We start from the raw sequence: 9230 nt of genomic DNA on the forward strand, positions 1-9230 counted from the left end.
TTTCAAATATTAGATATTTTTAATTTCTAAATTAAGATACGTTTCATTGTCGTTTATGATTTTGAACATTCGCCTAACTTACTTTGCTGCCATATAAATATTTGTATATATATTTTTGTATTTTATATGTTCTGTACATTTTATTTTATATGTAAAAAGACTTTAAGACACATGTTTTTTAACTTATATTTTTTAATGTTTTATTTTTGGCGAGTTTAAGAAACAATTATAATTTTCAGGGAAATGTTTTTGTTTTCTTTTTCTTGTCTTCCTATCATCCTATTTTGCACCGATGTTCTGACATAGTGTGTTATCAAGGATTGCACTGAGCTAAACTTGAGATTAATTGACACAAATGATATTTGATCTCCTTTTATTTTATCTTTCTTTTCATTTTCCTTTTCTCTTGTGTGTATTGTGAATAGGATTTCATTGAAGACCAAAGTAAATGTATAATTTAGTATGTGCAACTCATGGTATACGCCACGTAATTTTAGCCATAATATAGGCCACCTCTATCCACCTTTGGATTTTGTAATTGTCGCCGTAATATAGGCCGCATCTATCCATATTTGGATTTTGTAATTTTACCCGTAATATAAACCACACGTATCTACATTTGGATTTTGTAATTTTAGCCGTAATATAGGCTGCATCTGTCCACTTTTATATTTTGTAATTTTAGCCGTAATTTAGGCCGCATCTATCCACATTTGGATTTTGTATACGTTTATTTTCTCTGACTACAAGGATTCTTTGCCTTTCCGCTCCAGCTATTGGTTTTATGCATACTGTTCTGAAAAATTCTCCTTTACAAAGTTCTTCTCCTTAAAATCTATATTTGTTGGATCGTAACAATAAACGTACTTATATCACTTCTTCCTCAACGTAACTGAAAGACTAATTAAATTAAATATGTGAGCACCGATCAGGAACTTCCTAGCTGATCATCATTTTGAGCACAGCATTTTGTCTCGATTAGATGAATTTCTGACATGTTACATTCATCAAAGTTCATGCGTCATATTTCCTTCGTTATGGATTACCTTACCTTCTATTGTCTATTTCTTCCACAACAGCAAATTCGTTTTCATTGTTAATAATGATGTCATCATTGACCTCATCTATCTGCTCTGTTTGCCACGAGTTTCCTAAGTCTGAGATTCCTTAACCAGGCATTTCTATTCTTAGCTTCTTCTTCAAAGGCATACGAGTTCAGGACCATCCCCTTTGCTCTGCTTTGGGAGCATCCTCTCGTCGTCTTTTCTGTTGAAATCCATATCATTGCTAGTGTTTCAGATGTCACGACATTCCAGTCAGAGGATGTGTTAGAGAGACGAAATTTTTCGCCTACACGCTCCAACAGCAGCATTTTTAAACCATTGTACAAGACTTATTTTACCTCAGGTCATCCATAGCCCTACATTACCCCTCCAGATTACAGTTATGCAGGTCAATTTCTAAATGTCATGATATATATATATATATATATATATATATATATATATATATATATATATATATATATATATATATATATACATATATCTATCTATCTATCTATATATATATATATATATATATATATATATATATATATATATATATATATATATATATATATATATATATATATATATATATATATATATATATATATATATATATATATATATATATATACATTAACAATAGGGGCCCCGAGTGGCCGAGTGGTCTTTTGCGCCCACCGTTATGGATCACTGCCATCGTACCTCTGTCTGCGTGGGTTCGAATCTCGAGCTCGACTAATGTGGGTATGTGAGAAAGCTTGCCCGTAGCTTCTCGTATGTCGGTTGTTCTTTCCGAGGTTTTCCCGGGTTCTTCCTCCACTGGCCGCCATGTATAGCCTATCTTGTGCTGAAAAATGGCGTTAAACCCCATTACAACAACAACATTAACAATAACATGTCATTTTAAAGGTTGGTATATAAAAAATTGATATACCAATACTATTGGTATATCAAATTGTGATCCGCCCATGGCGCAATATTAAGAATATATAAGCATTCTTTCAACTATAGGCCTATAGATCAATGATGAATTTATACTCAAAAAAAGGAAAGCGCAGAATGGATGTTTTGCTTGATCGAATATCTAGCATTGCACATATATAGTTACTACACACCAGGGGAGACTCATACAATGATATGCTTGACTGCATTAGGAACATAGAATAACGTAGAAAAACCAATCAAGGTATTTTCCTCCTATAGATAGCATATTGAATACATATATGTAGGTCACCAAAATTTAGATATATACAACTACTTGTTTGACAAATCACCGATACAAATTACGAATAATTAAGAAATGGGAACGAATTTGAGATATCAGTAAATGGAAATAACGTATGGAAAAGAAAGTAACGGTGGTAGGAGCATCAACTTTGCAGATCACATCGCAACTATACCAGATCTATTAGAACATCTCATATAGAAAGAGAAAGACCTGTTGACGTGTCAGCTACATTTTAATATATCTGTCCACATAACTGCAATGTTGGAAGATGGCTATATTTTGGGATAAAAGGTTTGTCAACATTGGTTTCATTGCAGAAAAATAGACATAACGGACAGAAATATATTTGTAAAAAAAAATGATTGAACTTTTTCAGTGCAATGAGACAAAATAATTAAAGCATACGTGGCTGTATTACAATGTAGATAACTATGCAGATACAATAAACAAATCTTTAACATTCAATAAGTATTAGGATCAACTAAAGTCTTCCCATGGCTTTCATTGTAATTTTAAAAGATAATCGTGCAAGCAATAGATACAAAGTGCAGCTTTGCTTTATTGTCGAGGAAAGATGTGCACATCATTAGCTTAAGAACTCCACGTATCTTGCATGATCGAGTAACGCACATTTTCAATTACAAAATCTTCCATCGAGACGTTGATTATAAACTAGCCATATAAAGAAGCGAACATCATAACGAACAATGGCGAGAAATATAGTTCATTCAGCATGTATTACATGGTCGATAACGTCATGACAAATCGGGAGAAGATAACAGTTATTAAAAGGTACAAATAGGTATGTAGAAAGCGTTGGATGCATGGGACAATTTATGAAACATATGGCCAAAAGGTTCATCGATAAAACGTTCACAGAAACGCTAGGGCAGTTAATTAATATTGTACAGGATGCATCGGTAGAGCCTGTGCAGAATTCAATATTCACCAGAAGTATAGTGGCGTCGAAATGCTTGTAGAAAGACAACTGAAAATGTGTAAACATTGGAATGTTTTAATAGCATGGTTTACTCAAAACAATATGTATATGACATGACGATTATCAGTATGCATATAATGAAACATTTCCACCTAAAGAAGAACATGAGAAATGTAAATTTAGACCCTGTCTACTACTGCAGTGCACCAGTCAATGATACGATCTTAAAGATATGAGGTGAAGGCATTGATCTGTCAAGAGACAATTTCATATCCCTGGGTACAGACTATTACATATTCCTGGGTACAGACTATCACATATTCCTGGGTGCAGAACTTGGCATAAAGAGTGGAATTAGCGTGATTCTGGATTGGTACACTGAAAAAGAAATTTGAGCGGGCAATTTTTCAGCATATTAGATGGGTATAAAGAAAATGTTCTAAATACCAGATCGCTGTTATTCCGGTTATATTTTGCAAGTGAACTTAAGAGATCCCATTACACTTCACTGTATATTTCAAGGACTGCCAGAGAAATTACATCCAGATTTAAAATATTTATCTGCATTTGAGAATTCTAATGATTTTAAGAGTACGACATAAACGGTACCAAAACTGTTACTGACAAATATAGAAAAATATGTCATTCACCACAGCAATCTGAGGTTTTCCCTACAGTTTGGACTAAAACTGGCAAAAGTACAGTGAGTTATCCCATCTGGACAAGTTCCTTTAATCCCAGCACTAGCATGAATACAAATCTGAGTAATAAAACCAGTATTTGATTTCGACAAGGGGGAATAATACGGTAAACAGATGGAATATAGCAGGAAGACAAACGGCAATGCCGAATTCTAGACACTCAAGGCAAAGTGATCGACTTGTACAAGAAGGACGTAAATGAAGGTTTCGGTATGAATACATTTCAATACCATTTTACCATAACCAATCTAGCCAATGCAAAACAAAACACTATACGTAAAACTAGATAGTACGACTGTCAGACTATGTAAACAATGCGACACGAAAATGTTACTACAGAATTACACTATGACAGGCTAGACTGCAAAAACTTTGGATGAAACGGGTTGATGAAAAAGAGGAGATAATTGTGTGTGTCCTATTTTGGAGAAGATACAACTTACATAAGTATTAGACCCAACAGTTAACGCCAGAAAACCAAGAAAGGTACATTAGACGGTAATTACAATAAAGTTATATTAGACGGTAGTTACAAAAAGTTACACTACACGGTAATTACAATAAATGTACATTACACGGTAATTACAATAAACGTACATTAGATGGTAATGAGTCTATTAATGTACGAGAAGCTGAGACTATATTTGATGAATACAACGGAAGAATTGAAAGTAAAAAAATTATATCTACATTAGAGTGTTAAAATACTTAGTATAAAGAGAATAATGGAGTTATGTAAATGCTATCTAAGTTACAAATTCGATAATATAGTCTGTGATATTAACATGTAGGCAAACCATATTGAAGAGTTGACAACAGACACCAGGAATTTGATGTAACGAAATCTCCAACAGATGGAAGACATTGTATCAAACTTTAGCAATTTTGTATTATTAGCATACTGCAAGCTTGATTGTTTGAGAGTGCTCACCAATCTTGTGTCCGTTCACGCTGAAAACGTAATATTGCTTGTTTTGGCATTAGTTGTTGTATTTGCATTGTAGATCGATGGATTAAACACGCTATCAGGGAGGAAGAAACATATGTAACTTATAAATTTTATTCAGTTCTTGAAACAACTGTTATTACCAGAAATGATTGTATGCATATTGTATGGTCAATATTGATTTTGTATGGTCAACATTGATTTTGTACGGTGTTATGCATATCTGTACTTTTTATAATTTGTTATTCATGATTGTAAGTTGTAACAATTATATGTGGCAAATATTCATGTACGCGCATAGGTTTTATTGTGACATATTAAGAGTGTAAAATTGCGTGAGGTCTATGAATAGATGTTTATGTACGTGTTTATGGTTCCTAATAATAATAGCAGTAAACTTGAAGAAAACTTTGGGGTTGTTTCCTATTGGGCAGGTGGGTTCTTAGATGAATTAAATTATTTCCCATTGGATGCGTTAGGGTATGTGGGTTCTTTTACGAGGTTGGATATTTGCAATTTGTCACATACGAATAGTGACAATTTGCTTGTTTTACCCTTTCGCCTGAGTATAAATAGCTAGTACCTAACAATTTTCTCATTCTTATTTCCTATGCTCTTGTTGTAACATCAAATGTGCAGATTTATTTTATGTTGTGTTTAGATATGATTTGATAGGATACATTTGTTTAGAATATTCTTTGGATCTAAAAAGTTCACATTGAACTTATATAGTATTATGGGACTATTATCAATTATTCGAATGAGATATGGACAATGCCATTTTGAAACATCAGGGCTGTTGACAGATCAATTCATTCGAGGATTTGAAACTCATTCGGACCATTCGATATTTTTGGACTTGAATCGACCTTTATATGGATTATTCTGGATTCAATTCATAATAATGTAAATTCCTCTTACATGTTCATTTTATAACTTTGCTAACTAAATTATTTTTTACGTTTTACAAAGCATATTGATTTTGCTTTTTTTCGTTGCTTAGTTTATGACCGTAGAGACGTAACAATGGTCAATATTACTTATTGTAAGCTTAAAATTGATTTTGTTCTCCTTTAAATTGCATTTTGTCCGCAGTGCGTGGTTGTAATGGACTTTTTGAACCTCCGAGTATTCGATCGTGTCAGATAAAGTGTGTCCTGGAGGAACAATCCCATTTTCAGATGTAAAAGTGAGGCTATCATCGTCCTAATTATTCTTCTCTGCATAATGTTTGCTCACTTTGTTTTCTTTATCACTTCTTCAATAACGTCTGATGCACAACAGTCAGAAGTTGCCTCCATTTTAGTTTATTTTTCCCACTTATCATGCAACACTGCGCTCTGTATCATTTATCAAAGTGATCACTGGCAACTTTTGTGGGGACGCTATTCAAATAAGTACTAACTTATGGGTGAGAAATTTTATTTCGTGTAATTAGAACTGTATATCGTGCAATACGTTTGACATATTACCTTGGTTAATAAGAGTTAACCAAATGATTGTATTAAATTGAATTGTAGCACAAAGGTAAGGTGCTGTACCTGTTAGCGTTTTGAACCTTTAATCAATTTATCTCACATAGAGAACTATCTGATGCTAACATGTTAAATAGAATCAAGAAAGTAGCGTGGACAAGGCCTTTCTTGCGCAAATTTAGCGAGCTTCTTGGGGAATACATTTGCATGTAATTACTTTATTCTCCTTTTATTCGTTTCATTTTTTCTAATGAAATACTATTTTAGCCTTGATTCGTTTACACTGTTATTATATCTCTGTTATTCTGAATTTCGTTGTTGCAATTTCCTTGAACAGTTTCATTATGTTGCGTTTGTAACATTTTACAGCTGTATGTTTCTCAAATATTGATTGTATAATTTATCTGATTAGCATATTTTCAATTCCCGTCGGAAGCAAAATCAATACTCTGGAAAAAAAAACCCGAGTCTTTCATATTTTATATTTGCACACTGTTAAAAAGTATCATGTATAAATTCATTCATGCCATGTAAAGGTCTCCATATCAACTGATGTTGGTTAATTGATGCTAATTCTTGGTGAATACATGTTTTGGAATGCGTTAAAATTAATATTACAAAGCGTTTCTCTTGATATAACGAGTAGTTTATGGTGTCATTTTGGTACGTTCTTTCAACACAATGTAACAAAAGTTCAACGGTCCTCTTGATTGCATGACCATATATGTTATCTTCATTGCCTTTAATCATTTTTAAAGGCATGTAATCATAACTGGTTTTTTTATATGTGCAGTGTTTCTTATATGTACCATTTTATTGCTTTCAGATGATGTTTTATGTGGCTTAATATTTTCTCTCTAGTAATAAACATGATAGGCAGGTTGTGAATCTCTGGTCTTAAAATAAGCAACAAAGAAGAGCGAAAACCAACAAGGTATGTCAAAATTAAAATATAATGAATTTCCCTAAATATACAAAATGAAAACTTTATTATTAGGTACATTATGGCCAGTGAAATTCTAAACAGTTCTAAATGTTTTATCAAGTCCAAAGGTATCAACTAATCCAAATGAGTTCAATTTGTATTCCGAATGATGTTCACTCATGTACTGGCCTTCCAATGGCCATGATGAATCACACTGATATAATCCCAACATGTCATGAAATGAATTCACGATAATTCCGTTATAGTTATAATCCTAAAATCTGAATAGTTCCAGCACTTTGTAAATACAATGAATGATTGAATAAAAAAATAAAAAAATATATATAAATAATTGACCTTTCAAGAACACATGTCCTGAAAATCTGAACATATGATGTGTACTTGAAACTTATTGATGCATTTATGCACAATACAAGAATGTCTTTTCTTTAAAGTTCAAACGTAATTAACAAACAACCATTTCAAATACGAATCATAAAATAATATACATACAATTGATATACATATACCAGTTATGTGATAATTAGTCTTATTACACAACTTTTTTCTTATATAACACACAGGGAACGAAATCAAAGATTAATGCTGCTTGATATTAGCTCCATTTTCATTTCAATTGATTGTCCTAGTGTTTGCAACTGGTAAAAGATCCATCATATATTATTTCACCAGTACATACCTTTTACAATACATCATTATGGTATTCAAGATAATTCAACTTTAAATATTTCATCTTGTTTAGAGATAATTCTTGTTCGAGAACATGCTTTCAATATCCTCTCCTTTTAGTTCGTATAACTTGTATATCACAGGATTACCTTAAACAACTAGCCAGATTTTAAATAGATTTGTTTTTTCTAGTAAATGTAGCCCTTTGAACTAATTATTGCACAGTTTGAAATTCTTTCTCTCAAATTTAGGCGTATCAATCATATTTGTTGCCAAATAAACCGAATACGCTAATTTATACGTTGTCATCTGTTTTCTGTTTTTCTTGACTCAGCTAAAATCATGAGAATTGATATATAAAGACCTTTATTGTACCTTTCAATCAGTATTGACAATAAAATAAACATGTTTTCTATTTTTAGCTTTAGGGAAATACATTCACATTCTAGTCTGTATTTTCAAAGGACATGTCAGAGAGCTGTAATTTCTAAAGACATGTCAGAGAGCAGTAATTTCTAACGACATGTCATAGAACTATTATTTCAAAGGACATGTCAGAGAGCTGTAATTTCTAAGGACAAGTCATAGAGCTGTAATTTCTAAAGACATGTCAGAGAGCTGTAATTTCTTAAGACATATCCGAGAGCTGTACTTTCTAAGGACATGTAATTGATCTGTAATTTCTAAGGACATGTCAGAAAGCTGTACCTTCTAAGGACATGTCATAGAGCTGTAATTTCTAAGGACATGTTAGAGATAGGTAATGTCACCTACATATTATAACAACTACATGTGGAAACTCTTAATCAACGACGTGCTAAAACAAGTCTATTTTCAGTTTTCAAAGGTATCCATACCATGGTAGGTATACCAGTTGAACTAAAGCTACCCATATCACGGTAGGTATACCAGTTGATCTAAAGCTACCCATATCATGGTAGGTATACCAGTTGAACTAAAGTTACCCTTACCATGGTAGGTATACCAGTTGAACAAAAGCTACCCATATCATGGTAGGTATACCAGCTGAACTAAAGCTACCCATATCATGGTAGGAATACCAGCTGAACTATGTCGTAAAGCTACCCATCTCATGGTAGGTATACCAGCTGAACTAAAACTACCCATATCATGGCAGGTATACCAGTTGAACTCTGTAGTAAAGTTACCCATACCATGGTAGGTATAACAGTTGAACTAAAGTTACCCATATCATGGTAGGTATACCAGCTGAACTATGCCGTAAGGCTACCCATATCATGGTAGGTATACC

The sequence above is a fragment of the Sinohyriopsis cumingii genome, chromosome 9 (genome assembly GCF_028554795.1).
Source record: "Sinohyriopsis cumingii isolate HCF-2022 chromosome 9, ASM2855479v2, whole genome shotgun sequence".
NCBI lineage: Eukaryota > Metazoa > Mollusca > Bivalvia > Unionida > Unionidae > Sinohyriopsis > Sinohyriopsis cumingii.